Source organism: Ascaphus truei, chromosome 19 (genome assembly GCF_040206685.1).
Source record: "Ascaphus truei isolate aAscTru1 chromosome 19, aAscTru1.hap1, whole genome shotgun sequence".
NCBI classification, from domain to species: Eukaryota; Metazoa; Chordata; class Amphibia; order Anura; family Ascaphidae; genus Ascaphus; species Ascaphus truei.
The window spans coordinates 1656152-1676556 of NC_134501.1; the positions used below are offsets into that span (position 1 = coordinate 1656152).

At 43.9% G+C, this 20405-nt stretch overlaps 1 long non-coding RNA gene across 1 annotated transcript; it reads right to left on the bottom strand.

The window, feature by feature from the left end:
- Positions 1 to 6214: 6214 nt before the first annotated feature.
- Positions 6215 to 10805, bottom strand: LOC142470205 (uncharacterized). The gene is made up of 3 exons (XR_012789219.1): positions 10023 to 10805; positions 7049 to 7168; positions 6215 to 6852 (listed from the first exon to the last, which is right to left on the bottom strand). It is a non-coding gene; the product is annotated as an uncharacterized LOC142470205 (long non-coding RNA).
- Between the last annotated feature and the right edge of the window lie 9600 nt (positions 10806 to 20405).

The window sequence follows — 20405 nt, forward strand, 5'->3', positions numbered from 1 at the left end:
GTTCAAATTAAATATTTATGGCAGTGTGGGCTAAAGGTTGCAAACAAGTACTATAACTGTTAAATTGATGCCGAGTATAAATTTGATATTGAATCTCTTTGCTTTGATTTTTTTTTTTTAATTTGCATCGGTTTTGCTTTGCTGGCTTCATTGAGCGGATAGGGAAACTTTTCAACATAGAGTATAAATGGTTGTATCAAATTTGGCATCTATAACTGCCACAATCTTCTTTCACTGTGTTTGTTTACTCCATCAGGTCTGCGATGGATTTGACCCCAGTGACTACAGTGAATCAGATCTAAGAAACTGAAATAAGTCATATACCTTTGACACAAGTGCAAATTGGTATAAGAGAAAGCTTCAGGTTGTGTCTTCCTGATATTATCCACGCAGCCTATATGTCATAGGAGCTGAACCTTCATCTTCAGACAGGTCAAGATCTTGTGTTTATTACACTGTAGATTGTTATGTGTCCCTGTAACGCAGTATATTTGTACTTGTTTTACAGCCAACCTGTTAAATTAATTGTACGTTGGTTCTAAAACATCTAGTTTGAATTCTTTGACCACCAGAAGAAGCAATATATTATACGTGAGGACTCCTTTGTTCAAGCTGCATTGTACCCAGGTCCGCAGACAGATTTCCCGGGGCCCAGGACTAATGTTCTGACCGGACCCCCCAAAGAAAAACTTCCAAATCCCCTATGCAAAAAACTTCCAACTACCAAATACATATGTAGCCAGGGCACCTGATGACTACTATTCTGCCCTTGGGCTGGCAGTAAACCCTGGTACAATAAAGTTGCCAGTAGTTGGTATGGGGTTTTCCCCTTCCTTTGGTGCTGCACTTGAGTGACAGCAGGGGGTGGTACATCCTGTTGTAGCTGGGACAACGTGGTGCCCGCCTCCTGGCTGTAGTTAAGGGCAGGACTGCTCTAAAGTTAGTAGTTCCTTCACCCTCTGAGGAAGGCAGGTCACACAACTGGGAGCCTGAGATTGGGGCCTTCCCATGTGCTCTTCCCTCCGGGGGAGAGTGAGTGTGGACCATACCTCTGCCTCCGCTAGGGAGGCGGGGAAGAGGTAGGATGGCTATGGGTGCCCTTGGCCTGTAGTGATGGTCATCATTCAGTGAGAACTGAGAGTAATGCATTGGGCAGAAGCCTGCCGTGTAACAGTGCTGTACAGAGTGAATAAACCATTCCTGTTTCAATATACCTCCTGCCTGGTGTGTGACCTTACTTGGGGGAGTGGTAATAAGTTCTACCATGGGAGATCACCTTCAGTTCCTGGACCCTATGGCAGATGGAGGCGCTGCACTGCTAAAGAGATATGTTGGGTATGAACCCCAGAAGCCTGATCCTGTGTCCCCACTACCATCGGCGGACGACTCAGCCCTCCTGTTACCAGCAGGTATATGCACCATACACCGTAGTAATGGACCAATCTCCCACCGAGTGGGGGAAAACACCATTACATATACAAAAACATCCCCACCCCCGCAAATATATACAACCTCCCCCACCCCCCCAAATACATACAAAAACCCCACCTACCCAATACATAAAAAAAACAGTATATATGATAGATAGATAGAGAGATAGAGAACAATACATATAAAATCCATCCAAATACATATAAAAAAGACCCCAATACATTAAAAAAAGCAATACATATAATAAAACAACCCTCCCCAATACATATAAAAAATACCTCAACCCATATACAAATACCACCAAGCCCATCAATACATATAAGAGAAAAAAGACAAAAAAAGCGCAAAACGCAAATGGTGAAGTATATCAAAATTCTTAATTTAGTGAAAAGGAGGTAAGTATTCTGCGTACATCATAAATGAAAATACATCGCATTTACGTGTTATAATACACGAGGTTACCGCACACTCATCAGCAGAGATTAGTGGTCTCAGATATACCCCAACGGATCCTTTCCTGCTGTTATGCTGACGTCATCTGTCTCTCACACGATGTTGTCCTGCATCCAGCATCTGGGGTACTCCAAAGGTAGATGACAAAGCGGCACTGTAACGTCCTTTCTGAGCTGTGTCCAAGTTACAGCAAATACCCTCTGTGATGAGGTAAAAGTCTCTGTAGCCTGTCACACGCGCCCATGTGATTGTACTATCACTGTAGATAAGAATTAAGAATTTTGATATACTTCACCATTTGCGTTTTGCACTTTTTTTGCCTTTTTTCTCTTAGTGCGTGGGAGTGCTGAGCCACTCTTTAATTATAGCTGCATACGCCGACACCAACGGTTTTGTATGGTTTCACCCCATTTTTTATCTCTTCCACTGTAGGGGAGTGCCTTAAATAGCACCTTATGGTTATATAAGGGTTTATTTTATGGTGTAAAGTTTGACTTTGTTTCAACACAGTTAAGTTTTGTTTTGGGTTGCGCACTTTATTCTTTTCCTCAATACATATGTAGCCAGGTGTCTCCTCTGGTCTTCCACGCTCATGTTCCCCACCCCTTACCTCCGATGCCAGGGGGATGTTGCAGGGAGGGCGATGTGCTCGCCCGTGGCTCCCTCCGCAGGGTGCCACCATGTTTGTGTGCGCGCGCACACACGACGGTTCGCGCATGCGCAGATGCAGAGTTACATAGTGCAGGGCCTTCCTGGTTCGTGCATGCGCAGATGCAAGCAGCGGCGGCCATGACAGTGTCACGCATGCACAATACCCTAAGCGCATGTGGAGGCAATGATAAGGAGGCTATGTATGGACTACAACACCAAGCAGCCACTGGGGCTGCTATTCATGTGACCCAGAACTACCAATGGGATGGCTGTATTGCCTGGAAGGGGAAGGGATAGATATTGCATGCTGGGAGTGCAAAGGTCAGTCAGGATCCGGACAGAGAGGTTGCAGGTAGTGTCCAGGGAGCAGTGCTCTCTTGGGCTAGGCCAGATACCCCCCCAAGGTCCCAGTTAGATCCCCTGACGCCCAGTAGATACTGGGCCTCATGCAGTAAGCGACGATTATGTGAAATCGGCAAGCTTATCGATTAGTCATGTTATTGGCGTTTTTCCCTCTCCGTATGCAGTAAGTGCCGAATACATTCAAAATCAAGCCGAAAACAAATCCGCCCACTCTCACGATGATGAGCCGATCACACACAGGTGTATCGGCGTGCGTGGCGGGGTGCTGTTAGGTTGCACAATCACAAATCTTGCTGAATCAGGCGAAACAAGCATGTTTTTGATTGCGCGCCATATTTAAAGGCAACGTGTACTGCTAATCATTCTCTGTGTTGTTGGGAGTGAGAGAGAGAGAGAGACGCACAGAGCTGGACGATTGAAGATTTGCATATTGACTGAGAGACTTATTGTGTATTGGGAGAGCTTTGTCCTTTGTTGTTTTGTTTACATCTTTGTCTTGTTTTATATGTGGAAGTGGGTCGTGTGATTGCCTGTACATTTCTTGTCTGTTTTTTGTGAGTGCTGGAAGTATGCCCGCAAAGCGTGGGAAGAGTGATGCTGGTGGGAGTGGGAGTGCTACTCGTGCGAGTACGCGTCGGAGTGAACGTTCTGTTCAGGGGAGTGATGTTGCTGGTGCACCGAGTGGTGTTGCTGGGAGTGGGAGTGCTGTTGTTGGGAGTGGGAGTGCTGGTGCTGCGAGTGGTGTTGCTGGGAGTGGGAGTGCTGTTGTTGGGAGTGGGAGTGCTGGTGCTGCGAGTGGTGTTGCTGGGAGTGGGAGTGCTGTTGTTGGGAGTGGGAGTGCTGTTGTTGGGAGTGGGAGTGCTGTTGCTGTGAGTGGGAGTGCTGGTGCTGGGAGTGCTGGTGCTAGGAGTGTGAGTGCTGGTGCTAGGAGTGTGAGTGCTGGTGCTAGGAGTGGGAGTGCTGGTGCTAGGAGTGGGAGTGCTGGTGCTGGGAGTGCTGCTGGTGGCGCAGTTGCTGATGGGGTGTCTGGTGGTGGCGTGCTTGCTGGTGGCCAGCTTTTGGAGGCTCTTCCATTGGAAGAAGGAGAGTCCAGTCAGCACCAGCCAAGCTCTGACCCTAAACCTGCTCGGAAGAAACGTGTGGAGAAGCCACGTAATCCTCGCTTCAATGACCAGGAAAATAGGGCTCTTGTCACTGGCATTCTGGAGCACTATGACAGTCTCTATGGACATTTAGTAGGTAAGTGTACATTTACATTTATTATTCAAATACATGTGATCCTAGGTCATCTGAGTTTTGTTCATATGCAAATATGGGTACACAATATCTTTCTATGTTCATTAGTGTGGAAACACAGCTTTTTATCATGCCTTACAAGGACAAATAAACACAGGCGGTCAATTTGCCAGAACTGCATACAATATGAATGCAACCTTGCTTACATGTATAGGTTTAGTAGTGAATGCTCATGTGCTTCACATATTACACATAAAACAGCATGTTTGCTATCTCTTGGAACAGCTAGCAGTGTAGGAAACTGGTGCTTATATTATTATTAATTTACCTCATATCTTTTATATGTTTTTCAAGGGCGGACAAGTGCAGCAAGCAAAAAAGAAATGTGGGACACAATAGTCATTGGTGTCAATGCCTGTGGGAATAGTGTCAGGGACAAGTATCATTGTCGGAAAAGATTTGATGATATTAGGTCCAAATTGAAAAAGAAAATACAAGACCAACGCGTGCATGCTACTGGCACTGGAGGTGGGCCCACACCACAACGTCTCATATTGACTCCATTGGAGGAGCTGCTTCGGCCAAAATTACTTACCGTCGTCGTGGAAGGCTTGGCTGGTGACCGTGACATTGGAATTTATCCGTCACAATTTCCAGCAGGTGATAAATATTACTGTACTAGGCGTGTCGTTGCTTACAGTTATTTTGCATATTTACACTGCTTTTTATACTGTCTTCACAATATAAGCATACCTGCATCTATATATGTATATGTCTGATTCTGTATATATATATCTCAAAATAGACATATATGTAGTAGTCCTACTAAAAGCAGTAACTAATATAGCACGTGCCATTGCGTGCTCATTTACATGTGAATTCCCAAAATGCATAGCTGCAGTGGAAGCAATTGATGGTGGGCGAAGATGGGGAACAACAGGGTAGTACACATGTGTAACACATGTTCATGAGAAATTATTAGTAGCTACAGGTACAGAACAGAAATATGTATCATATTATTGTGTATTTTATTGATTTTACTCCGACAAACATGACATTACTGCCTATTTTAAGCAAGCATCAAAGAAATTGCATGTAACGGCCTACAAACATCACTGGCACTAACACATCTATAGTTGCTTATGAAAAGGTCCATTTTTGCTTTATGTCATATACAGACAGCATAATGAGGCACACGTATCATATGTTATGTCATTGTTTTCATAACTTAAACACTGCAGATGACTACTTAGCTCATCTACCATTGTGTTAAAGCAGCTGCAATTAATATCTCATCACAGCATACACTTCAACAGAGGGGGTGGGGTTCAGCACACACACTAATTACAGCCTCATTTCACGGTCAACTTAGTTCACACCATTTTCACCTGTTTCAAGTAATTGAAAGGTGTGGCTGATTAGGCTTTTTGGGGAAGGGAATACCTTTCTTACAACCTGAATAGCACAACTGAAGTTAATCACACTCATTTGAAAGCTTAACTCTAGCTACTAAATGCCCCAACAACTCATTACTTATCAAAGCGTACGTCACACATTAGTTCACTCATATCTATAGTTGAACTACTATCAAAGACACATTATCACACACTGCATGTGTTGTCTTGTTGAGTCACAGCCACATTCAGGTGTGCCACATCTTCGATTAATGTACCACACATATCCTCTACCAAAAACTACACTTTTTGCAATATGACCACCTTCATGATAACCATTGTGAATGGTCATCTCATGATAGTTATGTACATTATGATACTGATATCACTACACAACATATGATTTTTATGTACTAATTTAATCTATTTATCCTCACGCATTACTGCAGAAACATAGTATGTTGTATGTTAGGGAACTCAAAACTTCTAAGTACACAGGCATGTACAGTGTTATTACAACTATTTATGTTCACTTTCACACACATTTTCGGTTAAGGAACTGATGTTGTTAGTTAATTATAAATACAGAACATACAATAAGTGTTTGTTCAATATTTACACATGTAAATGTAAAACTTATGTTATTGTTATATATAGTTGCCCCTGGAGGACATGTGTCACCTGAGATGGAACAAGTGTCTTCACCTGGGTCAGCCAGCTCAACACAACTAGAAGGTGAGTGTATCATTTGCTGGCCATATAATATGTGCTCTTCTATATGTTATGTTGTCATGTTCATTATTTGTTTTGCACATCTTCTTTAAATAGGATTACTTAGTGTCAGTGCAAATTAAGTGTAAGGCAACATGTATTGTGTTAGTGATGTGAACTATCATGTAGGACTTCTGAGTTTAGAGCAACTTTTCATTCATTCATATTTCATACTGAGTCCAAACATTATTCGTAAGTCAAGGTAGTTTTTAATGTGAGGTTATAAAACGTATGCTAACATGTTAGGTGTTACTTAGGACACAGTACAATTACATAGTAACACAGCATACATTAACATGCCATTTAATAATGTGTACATTTCTTTTTAGAACATCATGGTGATGAGGATGATGAGTATGATGAGGATGACGCCGCAGAAGAGACTGAAATACAATCATGTGACCATGAAGAGGTGCCAATAGAAACTGTTGTACCGCCAAATCGTCCATCAACTTCCACATACGATGCAATTGTAGCTTCAGAGGGAAAAATAGTGGACGCAGAAAATCGTCGCCATTCAGACATGATGACAGTGCTGGAAAGGATGATTGGACTGCAGGAAGAAACAGTTTCACAATTGGCACATCTCCACAGAGTCTTCATTGAAGTGCCTAAACAGTTGCAAAAAATCAACACCTCATTCGAAGCATTAGTTGTTCAGCAAACCCAAGCTAATTACTTGAGAATGACTAATGTACCCAAATTCAACACCTCACAGGCTGGATCATTATATGCTGGCAACTTCTCACCACATTCATCTGATCTTCAGTCACCAGGTCCCAATGTTACCGGTCAAGTAGCACACATTGGTGTGCATGTTCCTGACGACATCCTACCGCTGCCATCTGTACTACATCAGCAGCTGACACCTACAAAGGAGGCCACAAAAACAAAACACAAGCAGTTACTACTGACCAGTTTTTGGTCAAAAACAAAAAAAGACTCACATGAAACAGACCGACCATCACTTGTGCAGTGTCTACCAACTTGCTCACATGTGTCAGTGGGCACAAGCTCTGTCGGTGAGTCACTTGCCACAAGCCCTGTCCGTGAACAGTCAGTACCCACAAGCCCTGTAGGTGAGTCACTGCCCAAAAGCCCTGTAGGTGAATCGCTGCCCAAAAGCCCTGTAGGTGAATCGCTGCCCAAAAGCCCTGTAGGTGAATCACTGCCCACAAGCCCTGTAGGTGAGTCACTGGCCACAAGCCCTGTAGGTGAGTCACTGGCCACAAGCCCTGTAGGTGAGTCACTGGCCACAAGCCCTGTAGGTGAGTCACTGGACACAAGCCCTGCCCGTGAAGTGCCAGAGGCCACTCAAAGTGGCTCTGTTGTGCCTAAAGTTGGTGGCAAAAGAAAAAGGAAAATTCAAGAGACAACAAGCAGGCCTGTTACTCGCTCGCAAAAGGAACAAAAAAAATAAATGTTATAATTCAGAAAATATGTCTTTGGCCTTGTTTTGTTGACTTCAGATTATCTAATTACTATTGTATGTATGCTGAAGACTGTGTTGTTTCCAAACTTTCAACTATGTTCTTGTACACGTGAAGTTTTGGAAATGTTAACACTCATAATTAATTGTGTTATAAATATTTATGTTTTAATCGTCTGTTCAGTAATGGTCCACCAGGAGCCAGTTGCTAAGTTTAGAGAAGCTGCCATTGACTTTGCAGCAAAACATTGCATTTGGGTGTGTTAATTGATGTAAGAATTGCATATGCATATTAGTCACATGCAATTATAAAAACACCTAAGTACTGCACCGACACACTTTATTCGAGCAAATGCCCAGTATGTACCTGGCAGATACCTGGAATGCACCGCTCCTCACCTCTGACAAGCCCCGTTGCATTTGCCTTCCCAGCCTGGGTTCATGCCTGGCTGATGGGCGGCTGATCTGTTAAATGATAATGATTAGGATTTAATAGGCTGCAATGCTTAGCGTGTCTACCAGATGGCATAAATTCATGAATTGTAATGCAGTATATATATATATACTGTGCAGTATTGCAGCCAGCGGGAATAAAATGCTTCAATCCCTGACTGAAAAATACCTCAATGCACTCGGGCAGAAAACAGTCACAAACCTCAATACACCCAGGTATACCCGAATTCGTGGGACTAGCCGAGCTCGAATAAAGTGTGTCGCCAGTGTAACTGCAAACATCTTTCTTGTACGTGTACAGCAGGATTATGTGTAAATTATTACTTACCTTTGCCTTGCTTGGCCATTGTAATTTTGTCCTTTAATCATTTGTGTGTTCTTGTTTCAATAACATCTCAGAATGTATAATAATATATATACACACACACACACACACACACACACACACACACACACACACACACACACACACACACACACACACACACACACACACACACACACACACACACTCTGAGTGTGTGTGTGTGTGTGTGTGTATATATATATATATATATATATATATATATATATATATATATATATATATATATAGTACTATATAAACTGGTATACATGTATTTTACAAACTAATACACTTCATGCTTCCTTGTGAAAACACTATTTTAATAATACAGGCCTAATGTTTGAGAAATATCCTAAGTATGAGACTCTAACAGTATTGTGCTTAAACAAATGTTTATTACTTAATTCAATCATGTTTCTCACCATTTAAATAGGTTTCATACAAGGTATACTTAATGCCATCAATGTTGTGTGTACTCCTGCAATATTAAAAAAAATAAAATATAATATATAAATATATATATATTTTTATAAGAGAGATATATTTATATATATATATATATATACACACGTATTTAAACTCATGCAGACAGGGAGTTAACCAGACTTTCACATACACACAGAAATGTAAGCGGGGAAAAAACATTTCTTTTTGCAGGTGTGTGTTTTTACTGATATGCCTGGCTAAGAAATATTTTCACACAGTGGTCTTTGTTAGTTTTCAAAAAAACACTATGTGAACGCATTCAAAGTCTAGGGATGTTTTTCACAAACGAGATAAAAGAAGGAGAAATGTTTCTCCCACAGTCCCATATCACGAACCACAACTGTTAACCCAATTAGACAAACAAATCCAATTGGCGTTTGAAATAAGGAGTCAAAGTAGTTAGTTTTGTTGACCTTGACAAGGAAAAACAGGAGTTTGTTAGCCATTCAGCACATTCATTTTGATGAGCAAATAACACAGACCTGCACACAGCTTTTGTGCTACTCAGACATGGCTGATGAATTTGTTAACAATATTAATCCCCTTTTAGGGTATAAGTACATGATCTGTGAAGCCATCTTGAACAGTCGCGGACAGAAAGCAAGCACACGCCAAATCGATGATTTCATTCGAGCAAAATATCCTTATTACCAAGACCGTAAGCATGCACGGAATTTTAATTCCTCAATAAGATTCACTTTATCAAGTAATGACTTTTTTGAACGTGACCAGGATAAGCTACAACACACCTATGGTTTCTGGAAGATTGCCCCGGAAAAAAAATTTCTCCTGAAAGACGGCACTTATATTGTCGTGAAAGGCATATTTATTCCTAATGGCAATAGCAATGTATCCGCTACTACTGATCCGTTTGAATCGATACGTGCTGCAATATCTGCAGCCTCCATTCCTGAAACCCACATTGTACAAGAACAAAAGTACTATGATTATGTACCAAGCCTTTCAGCTGAAAATGCATTGGAATGGGAACCCGAAGAAATGAACCTACCTCCCGACCAATTATTTGAAGAAAGCAGTGGCGATTCCTATGAGCGCATCCTGGAGGAGATATGTGTCATACTGGATTCAGCGGTTGGGTCAAGCGTGGATGAAAATGCCTTGCATTTCTGGAGCGACCAGTTGCAGCCAGGCGAAGAGTTAATTCTAGAAGAATGGTAAATATAACAATCGTTATGCGTTGACTCTGCGTTTAAATTTTTTTTTTTTTTGTAACCACCATTTTCACTTTCAATGCGTGGATACAGCGTAACATTGCAGACTGCATAACATGTAGCGATCACAAACAAATTGTTTCCTAATACAATATAGTAGAACCTGAAAGAGTAGTACACATTGCTGACGGAATAAATATACGTACTTTCCTATCCCTTTAAACATATTAGCAACATTTTTCCATTACTCTAACACATACCTGTTTTGTTATCATGCAACATCTACAACATTGAAAACCGGGTCCACCACGTATGACGTGGGACCCTTGTCATGGGCCAAGGCGTCCTTAAAAAGGATTACTGATGTAAGTCCCGCCCCCAAGCGACGTGCGCGCCTCAAAGCCTATTGGCTGTCATGTTTTGTTATAGTAACGGTAACTGCAGTGTGTGATGCGTGCGGCTCAGTGTTTGTAGGCGTACCCTGGGCGTTAGCCGAATGTTAATTGAGTGGGAGGAGTGTTAGCGTGCGTTTCACGCTGGCTTAACATGACGTCACACGTATTGCATTTGCGCATTGTGTTATCGGCCGTGCTTTCTGTTCAAACACGTCTGTTTAAAAAGAATACAGATGTACTCGTTTAGAACGAATGTAGTTTCGTCTTCATTGTATTTGAAATAAAGATGTTATGTTTACTGGTATTTTCAACATGTATTGAACGCACAACGTACGCTTTGTTTTGCGCATGCGCTAACAGTTAGTGGAGCCAAGCGTGAAGTGCGTGCGCACACAAAGATGTGCGCGCACATCTTTCAGTATACAGGCAACGTTCACTTCTTATACATAGTTATGCCTGCTACAAATTTAAAGAAACATTACATACTGATGAACAGTTTTACTTCTAACATATAAGTGAGTGACGTGTGTATCTACACAATCATATAGAGCTGCGTAACGCGTTGTCACGGATGCATATCTAGTAAGGTGCCATCTTTGACCATCATGTGTTTGCTGTATTTCAGAGATGTCGGGGAAGATACAATCGGATCAATGTATGATTTCAGAAGAGTCTACCTTTATATGAGATGATTGTGAGGAGGAGCCACCGACTACTATACTACATATGGAACTAATTTTATATTGCTTGCAGCGCTTATTAACAAAAAAGTAAAAATGTGATACCCTTATGCCTATATTGCATAAGCACTTAATTAACATAATGATGTTGCAAAAGAGTGCCTCATGAATTTTTATTGAGTGTTCTTTAATGACTACTAACATTTTATGACATGGTGTGTTTTATATATAACAACCATTCCCACTCTGCTAACACATTTGTGTATTCTAATATGTAATGGAACGTATGACTGTCGAAACTATGTAACAATAATAATAATAATATGAGCATGTTCATGTATAGGGCTGCTAGTTGTACGCAGCGATTTACAGACACATGTTTCAGCCTGAGGTCCCTGGCCCGTGGAACTTACAAATGTTTTTTTGCCGCATGAGGCACAGGGAGATAAAGTGACTTGGCCAAGGTCACAAGGAGCCCACACCGGGAATTGAACCAGACTCCCCTGCTTCAAACTATCAGTGCCAGTGTGTGTCTTTACTCAGTGAGCCACTCCTTCTCCCAATGTAAAGGACACTTACAACCAAGTAGCCATTTATTTTTAAAATCTCTTGTTACATGGGTATGTAGATAAAATGGTTTGGGACTGTAGCAAATAATGTTACTGGCCAGATGTTATGGTCCCCTCCAATGCATGATGTTCTGAATATGACATCACCATCATGTTATGAAGTACGTTTCTGTGTATATTTCATTAACCTAACTAACTATAGTTTACTGTGTTTATTAATCGTTTAGAAATACATAGTATAGTCAATATGATGATATAAGCTACCATAATAAAGCTGGTGTTATCATTTGTCGGTGTTATACATGGATCCTACACCAATTGATACACACACAAACAGTTGTCTTAAAAAGTGTGTCTATGCTAGTGATGAATGTGCTCCCGTAAGTAAACAAATAAGTACAGTTATCCCCTTTTCTCCAAACACCTCTATATTACATTAATGGAAATTATAAGGAAACATACATAAAATGTGATGAAATGTGAGTAATCATTTTGTAATACAATGCACATGAAACCTCAAGAGTAGCTAAATGCATATACATGATACAGAAAGTACATATATGTAACATTTGTGTTTAAACCAATATGTTGGGTTTTTAGTTCCAATAATTATAGGAAGATTGAGGTAGCCACATCTTATGAGAGATGTCAGCAAATATACATACCATGATCAGTCATACTGCAAATATACCTATAATGCAAAGGAACAATATATAAATTGCAAACATTGACATGCCATCTTCAGTACCGTAAAGAACACATCAAAGTGTGTATTTGGTGTTAAATGTGCAACACCATGTATATTTAATGACATTCAAAATGTAAATCAGCCTGGTGTACACATCATCTGGATGTACATGTTACACTGCACCAATAACATTGTATGTAAGCATACTAGAAGCATGAATGATTATGGGCATAATATGTGTTTTGTCTTAGCATAAGGAATAACACAATGCTAAAATATTATTGCTTTGTTACCCAAGTTGTATTCACATACACACAACTAAAGTACAATTGAAGAGGGATTATATAACCTGTGCAACAATAACATACCGGTGCCACATCCCTTTGTGCACACAGCAGAGAAAAGAAAGGTGTGCAACCCATATTCATCTGTGTCCTAACAGAAGGTTATATAAAGAAACATTATTGTTAATATAACATAATTAAACTATAAAAGTAGTACTAGGAACATATGAGTTTGTACTTACAAGAAAAAAAATGAATTGATGAGATTCTGTCGTGTCTGGCCACCACTGGCTGTTTGTTCATTTTCAGCAGCTACATGGGTGGGATGCTCGTCTACCAAAGCCTCAGCTAGGTCTGACTGTACATTGTGCCTGAGTGCAACATTGTGCAAAATGCAACAGGCAAGGATAATATCAGACACTTTTTGAGGCTTGTATAGAAGAGCCCCACCAGTTCTGTCCAGACACCTAAACCTGGTCTTGAGTAGGCCAAATGTCCTCTCTATAACAGATCTTGTAGATATATGGGCTGCATTGTACCTCTCCTCTGCTTCAGTTTGAGGGTTTAGCACCGGAGTCAAGAGCCACGGCCTAATTCCGTATCCTGAGTCACCTATAATGAATGGAGCACACATAAGCTGACATTAGTGATCAAATTGTACAATGCCAACATTCCTAAATCAAAATGTGTTTTGTGTTAGAACATGTAAATGTGTACTCACCCAGCAGCCAACCAGGTTCAAAATGACCCTCTTCGAACGCATGGAAGACTGAAGAGTTCCTCAGGATAGAGGAATCGTGACTGGAACCAGGGAACTTGGGTACCACATGCATTATCCTCATCGTGGCATCACATACCACCTGTACATTGAGTGAATGGTAGTGCTTCCGATTGCGGTACACATGCTCACTCTGACTAGGTGCAATCAAAGCAACATGTGTGCAATCGATTGCACCCAGCACAGATGGTATCCCTGCTATATTATAAAAGCCAGTCCTGACTTCCAGCCACTCTGTTGCCTCTGTAGGAAAATGAATATAATTCCTAGCGCGTCTATTGAGTGCATAGAGAAACTGGGACAAGGCCCGCGAGAATGTAGATTGCGAGACCCCGCCCACTATGCCCACAGTTGTCTGGTATGACGCGGAAGCAAGATAATGTAATGAGCACAGCATTTTAACAAGCCCAGGGACTGCACGACCTCTGGCTGTGAAAAAATCTAAATCCCCCCTTATCTCCTCATAAAGAGATAAGATTGCTGCTGAACTCAAACGATAGCGACTTACAATCTCCTCCTCACTCATCCCATCTAACAGGGTTCTCTCCCTGTACAGACGCGGACGAGGCACAAGTTGTCTCCTCTGTCTTCTCCTCTGATCTCCTGTCCCTCTACCTGTCCCTCGGCCTGTCCCTCTCCCTGTCCCTGTCGTATCCGCGTCACTGTCACTGTCCCTCGGTGTGTCCCTACCTTGCCCTATATCATTCTCTTGATCAGCAAGCATGTCATAGAAAAGAATGTTCCTGCGTCTCCTAAACATTCGCAACATTTTGAAATGAGTAGCTGTGAATGAGCAGGTAATGTGCGTCCTTTAAATAGGTATGTGATGATGTCAGGTGACATAGTAAAATGCAAGGTGTTACATTAACATAATAAAGTACTTCTGTGGCAAGCTGTGTGCACTTGTTGTTCTAAGTATTTGTTGTGTGTATTCTGCAGGGAATGATGATATTTGGCAATGATGTGACGTGAAGCTTTGTACAAAGATTGCTTGCAAATAAATAGTTGCATGTGCAATGCATGTAACACTTGTGAACGCAAGAGTCAGTCATGTAATGAGACAAAAAGGCTGAGATTGACGTGGGAAAAGTTTTGTGTAACATGTGTAATTAGCCATGTTATTGTCACATGTTGCCAACAATGAATAGTCGTGTGCATATGCATGCATTTGTGTAAGGAGGATAGTTGCTATAGAATGAGTTTACAAGGTGTCCCAATGATGAATTACTGTACATGTGTGTATAAGTTAGGTTGAAGTGCTTGTAATGCAACGGTTACAATGTAAACATGCAATGTGATTGAGCGTCCAATAAGTGACGTCATGAAAATAGGGAGGACCCAAACGTAGATGTAAACATGAGAATTTAGATGTACATGAAGGTTTAAAGATGCGTGACACATTACAAGCATTGTGTAATGTAAAGAAAACATGAATATACGGTGTATGTGTGACATGTGTGACATGTGTGACATCATGTAAATAATTGTCGCTGAGTTGAGTAAAATGTGTGATATGATGTGAGGTTCTCCTTTAAGAGTGTAGTATAGTATTTTCCCTTGCCACATCATCACATGATGAGTAATGTGACCCGCAAATGCTGAAAACATGTAAAAGTCGAATGTTATGCAAATAAGACACATCAGCTGTGACACAATGCAGGGAATGCCCCCACACTGTAATGCAAATCCCCCTTGTATTGTGAGCAATGAAACGTAAACAGTACTATACTGTTATACGTCCCCGCTCCATTGACTTCCATTGATGTACAGAAGATTTTTTTTTTCTAAGTGCCGTTCCGGCAGCCTTAGCGATCGTTCTCCCGTCCAAAATGCCAACTTTAGTTGGCGGGAGAAATCGGCCATAACATCTCAATTTCGTAGTGCCGATCAGCCCCGATAGCTGTTTTTTTGTTGTTGAATCCAGCCGATTTAAAAAAGTGGCGATCAGTGTCGAAAACAGGCTTATCGGCAGGCGACTGGCCATAACCAAATTATCGGCTCCGAAACCTGGCGATATGAAGCACTTATCGGCGCTTACTGAATCTCAAACCCAATTTTGGCTATAAAATGGCCATATTTCCCTTATCAACGCTTACTGCATGAGGCCCACTGTGTGCAGTGAGTACTTAGGGAAAGGCCTCAGATAGGGACCTTTTCCCTAACCTCTGGCAAGGCCCTGCTACCGTTCACGGTGTGGCACAGAGAGAGGAAAGGTCCTGCAGGCAGCTGAGAGCCGGAGCCTGGCCGCGACCGTCAGCAGGGCCTGGCCAGAGGTCGGGGGAGATTTGCAGCACCGGCCGAGCCCCCCCAGCCAGCGGACCCGGGACACCAGCCCTGGCTGTTCCCCCCTCTCAGCGGCCCTGATTATACCATAAAATAAACACGTTTAGGATAGGAAGACTCAGGCTAAAATAATCCACAATGAATAAGCTGCATTTTCATTTTATTTTAAATAATATAGAGTGAACATTGCGACATTTCATTAAGCAGCTAATTATTCTGAAATGTAAAGTTATTTATTGTGTGAGGATGAAACAGTTGATCTTTAAAAGCTAATTTAGGTACTATTTCGAGCTGCTGAGATAAATAATATTTAGTGTATATTTGATCAATGAGTCTAATAGCAATTGATTTGCAAAAAAACGAGTGTGCTAAAATGCTGCAGGCTGTATCCTATAAACACACACAGCCCCTTTAAGCTCAGAACCCAAATCAAACAATTCATCAACTATAAAACAGTGGGGGTTACCTACCTGAAATCCTTTCATTGTGGCCTAAAATACGTGGGCAAGACATACAGGTAGCTAAGGAGGCATATTCTAGAGCAGGACGGTGCAAACTGGGGGCGCAAGATTTTCCAGGGGGGACAAGATTTTCCTCGGAGGGGCACAGTGGTTGCAGAGGTCCCGCGCTCTTCCACAAGGCATTTAAATTAAATACCGGGGGATCATGTGAGGCTTCTGCAACTTCCCTTAGTTTTGACGCATTGCCATGGCAAGGTGATGTCGCATAACCCAAATGACGCCGAAGACAAGGTAAGGGGTGGGCCTGAGCAGGGGGGAGAACAGGCAGGGGTGCGCAGGGGGGAAAATGTGCGCACTCCTGTTCTAGAGCATATTTGATCTATACACACCCAACTTGATACAACTCTGTCATGACATATTAGAGAACGACACAGGGGTGACCCAAGTTTTCGTTCCTTCCCGTGGATTGATCATATCCCACAGAGTGTCAGAAAAGGTAATTGGGACAAGACTCCGTTGCAAAGAGAAGCGAAGTGGATCTACACGTTCCACACAATCTCCAACAAAATCAATGAGGGTTTCATATATACCCCTTTTCTGTAAATAATATCCAGTTAACCTCATTCCTGCGAACAAATCAAACACTGCTCTATGTTCTCTATATCAATACAAATTGAATTTTTACTTATAACTGATCCTAATTAACTTCTCGGGTGAAGACTGTTTTTATTAAACAAAAGAAATGAATAATAATAATTTCCTATTTGCTAAAAATGATAATAAACTAACTAAACTTCTTAGATGGCAAAATATAATTTTACTTGAAACTGCAGCTGTGATCCATGCAGGCTTCCAGTTTCCAGCTTCACTCCAAAGCGTCTCCAGTTGCCAAGGCAACCAACACACTACTAAGGGGCCATCCGAGATGCTATATGTCCACCCTGGAAGACGCTGTCATGCACAGCGAAACGTGCATCGGGTCCGTGCTGCCTGCATCATGTCTGGCTGGGTTCATCCCTGCATATTGGTCTCCAACTGTTCATCGGTTTATCCTCCCTGCGGAAGCTTCTTTTGATCGCTACAGCAAATAGTTCACGTCAAATACAGTATATCCAATTCTGACCGAGCTCTAGCCATAGCATCAGTGTACAGCCTATTCAAGGAATCCCGGTACCTACCCCCGTTCTTCTACACCCCTCTTTGGTAGGTCACTCGTGTTAGTGTAAGTTAGACCGCTGATCTCCATCTGGACTTCTCCACACACACTGCAGCAGCACAGTGAGTTCATCAAGAGCACTTTACTTTGCTTCACCCTGCTGCTGCGCGATTACTGGACAGGTTACTGTACCTATCACATGGGAGAGATCAATAATTGTTTCCTCTAATATCTTTCCTATGATCAGTGGTTTAACCTTAGGGATCGAATACTCTGCCCTACTTGCAATAGATTTAATACTAAGCACTGTATATAAGATAGGCCCTAATCATTTAATTCCCCTCTCTACCGAGACTGTTCCCTGTCCCACCATGTTGCCTGCAATCCTTCACCAAAATCTAAGGACCCTAATTCTTAATTTAACAGAATAATAGTGAAGCAGCTATCCTCTGATCGGGGTGGATAAACACACCCCAAAACCCACACAATACCCCCAGAAACCCCCACCCCAGACATACACAATACCCTCAGACGCACAACACACACTTACCTTAGAGGGGAGACCTTCCGTGCCATGCCGGTCCTGCGCTTGGATGTGGAAGTTGTTCCTGACTTCCGGGCGGGCCCAAATTCTGTCACAGACTGGCAGGAGAGGGAGGCCCCACTGGGGAGAGGCAGGCGAGAGGGGCCCCACCAGGGAGATGCAGGAGAGAGAGTCCCCACTGGGGAGAGGCAGGAGAGAGAGGTCCCACCGAAGAGAGGCAGGAGAGAGAGTCCCCACTGGGCAGAGGCAAGAGAGAGAGGTCCCACCAGGGGGAGGCAGGAGGTGGAGACCCAACTGGGGAGAGACAGGAGAGAGAGGTCCCACCAGGGAGAGGCAGGAGAGGGAGGCCCCACCAGGGAGAGGCAGGAAAGAGGCCCCACCATGGACAGGCAGGAGAGAGAGGTCCCATCGGGGAGAGGCAGGAGAGAGAGTCCCCACTGGGGGTAAGCAGGAGGGGGAGACCCTAATGGGGAGAGGCAGGAGAGAGAGGACCCACCAGGGAGAGGCAGGAGAGGGAGGCCCCACCAGGGAGAGGCAGGAAAGTGGCCCCACCATGGTGAGGCAGGAGAGAGAGGTCCCACCAGGGAGAGGCAGGAGAGAGAGTCCCCACTGGGCAGAGGCAGGAGAGGGAGGCCCCACCGGGGAGAGGCAGGAGAGAGATGTCCCACCATGGAGAGGCAGGAGAGAGAGGTCCCACCATGGACAGGCAAGAGAGAGAGGTCCCATCGGGGAGAGGCAAGAGAAAGAGGTCCCACTGGCGGGAGGCAGGAGGGGGAGACCCTACTAGGGAGAGGCAGGAGAGAGAGGTCCCACCAGGGAGAGGCAGGAGAGGGAGGCCCCACCAGGGAGAGGCAGGAAAGTGGCCCCAACATGGAGAGGCAGGAGAGAGAGGTCCCACCAGGGAGAGGCAGGAGAGAGAGTCCCCACTGGGCAGAGGCAGGAGAGGGAGGCCCCACCGGGGAGAGGCAGGAGAGAGATGTCCCACCATGGAGAGGCAGGAGAGGAGGTCCCACCATGGAGAGGCCGGAGAGAGAGGTCCCGCGGGGAAGAGGCAGAAGGGAGAGGGCCCGCGGGGAGAGAGAGGAGAGTGTAACAAGTGCTCACCACAAACAAGACAGGACCGCAGGGCTGAGGTGGGAATGTTTATAACCACCGACCTGCAACCAGGCAACCAAGTCCACAGTGCAGAGTGGAGGTCGTGTATCCGGTCCAGGGGCAGGAGAGGTTAGAATGATTGTTATACTCGCCGTGGTCAGGGGATGGAGAAATCGGATGGTCGCTGTGCTTAGCCAGGGTCCAGAGGTAGAGAAGGTGGGAGTCCAATACAAGCCGAAGCCAGGGTCAGAGAAGAGCAGAGGTCCAGGTATAAGCCGAGGTCAAACTGGAGTAAGAAAGCAAGACAATGTCCAGACAAGACAATGGCAGGGCAGCAGGGTGTTTGAGGGAAACACAAATACACAAACAGAAGTTTATGCTCAGCCAGTTTGTAGCAGGGCTGGCTGAGCATGTAAGGAACAGGCAGCCAATCGTAGCATAGCAGACAGCTGCAGCGTAATGAAGGAACACCGCCCCATAGACATATTCAGTCCACTGATAGGCAGGGCCGGGGAGAAGTGCAGGTGAGGAATGATTGCAGATGGAGTTAACCCCTCGCGTACCCAGGGGGACACGGCCCCTGCACGTAGCTTGTGTCGGTGTGCATCACCTGTGAAGTCCCAGGGGCGGAGCCTGAGCATGGTCCGTGCGGTGTTTCCTAGCCTGGTAGCATGGAGCACGTCACCCGTGTTGTGTCACGGAGGCGGGGCCAAAGGCCAATTGTCACAGAGAGAGGCCATGTGAAGGGGAGAGGCAGGACAGAGAGGCCCTGCGGGAAGAGGCAGGAGAGGGGCCCTGCGGGGGAGAGGTAGGTGAGAGAGGCCCCACTGGGGAGAGGCAGGAGAGAGGCCCTGCGGGGGAGAGGCAGGAGAGAGCAGCCAACAGCAGCCGGCTGGGCCCCCTGCAGCCAACCAGCACAGGACAGTTGTCCCGCCTCTCCACCCCTGTCGGCAGCCCTGGTGGTACTGCTTTGGGGAGGTGGGGGAGAGCCAACAGGCGATGACAGTCGATGGGTTGGAGAAACTGGTTTAGTGAATTAGACCTATAATTTTTATTATTCTACTCTGCTCATGTAAAGGAACCTAAACAGAGGGGTATACAGTAGTCTTAGCAACTTGGGGACCTTTGTAGATTACTATATTGTGCCAGCCTGGGGTATTACCAGAAGTGCAATGGGTTAATTAATGCTCTTGCCTGATACTCTGTCTTTCCTATCTTGGACTTGCTCACAGTGAATGAGGCAAACTCACTTTTTCACATCGTGCCTCACTCCCTGCAAAATATGTC